Source organism: Clupea harengus, chromosome 6, assembly GCF_900700415.2.
Source record: "Clupea harengus chromosome 6, Ch_v2.0.2, whole genome shotgun sequence".
NCBI classification, from domain to species: Eukaryota; Metazoa; Chordata; class Actinopteri; order Clupeiformes; family Clupeidae; genus Clupea; species Clupea harengus.
The window spans coordinates 230,048-232,487 of record NC_045157.1 but is presented as its reverse complement, the minus strand read 5'-3'; positions in this window follow the sequence as shown (position 1 = coordinate 232,487).

The following is a 2,440-nucleotide window of genomic DNA, read 5'->3' as shown; positions in this document are numbered from 1 at the left end:
ACACACACACACACACAACAACACACACACACACACACACACACACACACACACACACACACACACACACACACACACACACACACACACACAGGACACTGCACAGGAACAGGCTGCTGTCTCTATTTTTACAGCAGGAGGCATGAGCTTCATTTTAGAGGCAAAGCTGCTGCACCAGTTTAGCTTGTTCACACACACACACACACACACACACACACACACACACACACACACACACACACACAGAGGAATGCACAACTGGACAATGCTGAATAACTGTCAGTGGTCAGTGGTGACGACACAACTGCACCCCCCTCAAGGCGCACACACACACACACACACACACACACACACACACACACACACACACACCACACACACACACACACAAATAGACACACACACATACACACACACACACACACACACACACACACACACACACACACTCACTCACACACACTCTCACACACACACACACACACACACACACACACACACACACACACACACACACACACACACACACTCACACAAAGCCTCACACCCATTTACTAACATACGCCATAGCATTTAAACATACTCATAGAATCCCTTAATTATACAATATTAAACACACACACACACACAGACAACCACACACACACACTCTCTCTCTCTCACACAGACAAGTACGCAAACTCTTTCTCTCTTTCACACACACACACACACACACACAGACAACCACACACACACACACACACACACACACACACACACAGACAAGTACACAAACTCTCTCTCTCACACACACAAACACATACACACACACATACACACACTTGTATGTGTATTAATAACAGGTTATAAACACACTCATTTCATCCCATGCACTTTACTCCACAAGCCTTTTTATCAGCAAGAGTCAAAGTCAGAGGAGACAGATTAGAACAGGCACACACACACACACACACACACACACACACACTCAAGCACACACACTCAAGCACATACACACATATATGCTTAAACACTTATGTGCACACACATACACACTCAAGCACACACACACACACACACATACACACACACTCCTACATTAACATATATTCATGCTTAAAAACATGCACACACACATACTGTATATATATACTAACACAGACACAGCCAACATGCACACACTTACGGAAACACAAACCTACCAATATGAACCCCTCTGTACACACACACACACACTAGCACACACACACAAGCACACACACAGTCAAACGCACACACACACACACACACACACACACACACAGTCAAACGCACACACACACACACACACACACACACACACACACACACACACACACACACACTCAGACACACACAAGCACACACACACATATGTGACCCCCACACACAACGTACAGCAGGCATCACATCCATCTATTGTCCTGTTTCCTTCTGGATGTGAGCAAGGGTTTCCGTTTATGAGTGTGTGTGTGTGTGTGTGTGAATGTGCATCCCGTAGGTGTGTGTGTGTATGCGTGTGTGTGTGAGTGCGCATCCCGTAGGTGTGTGTGTGTGTGCGTGTGTGTGTGAGTGCGCATCCCGTAGGTGTGTGTGTGTGTGTGTGTGTGTGTGAGTGCGCATCCCGTAGGTGTGTGTGTGTGTGTGTGAGTGTGCATCTCGTAGGTGTGTGTGTGTGTGTGTGTGAGTGTGCATCTCGTAGGTGTGTGTGTGTGTGTGTGAGTGCGCATCCCGTAGGTGTGTGTGTGTGTGTGTGTCTGAGTGTGCATCCCGTAGGTGTGTGTGTGTGTGTGTGTCTAATTGTGTGTCAGTAGATGCAAGTGTGTATGTATTACCATCCAACGGTTTGGAAACACAAAAGAAAAAGTGCATTTCAAAATGATATCTACACAGTTCCGTATTATATGTTTCAGTGGATCAAATGAACTTGCCAGCCAATAACAAGACTGGCCATCATGATTTCCTTTTTGGTTACATTAGCCTACATAAACTAGCATATAAGTTAGCGTTTCACAGCGGGTCTGTCCGGGCTACATAAACTAGCATCTAAGTTAGCGTTTCACAGCGTGTCTGTCCGGGCTCTATTAGCATGCTACTACCCACAAGGTAAACAGCGATTTAAAAGTTGTTTGTTTGACTTTTTTTTGCTTATATTTTTTTTAAAGTTACAGAGAAATAGACACTGCAATGTAAAAAAAACTGTTTTTGTAACTGAAAAATACATCTGAGGGGATTTGCGAGGTGTCTGAGCCAGCTTTCTAATGTTAGCATGCTACTGCCAACAAGGTAAGCAGCGATGGGTTACCTTGCGGCTTGCGTGGCTTTGTCGGATAGTTAAAAAAAATTGGGAGACGCACGCAAGCACGCAAGCACGCAAGAGGGGGTACGTAACTATGCAAGGGGCTCTTGCGTATCTTGCGTGCTTGTGTAAAAGCCGAGAATA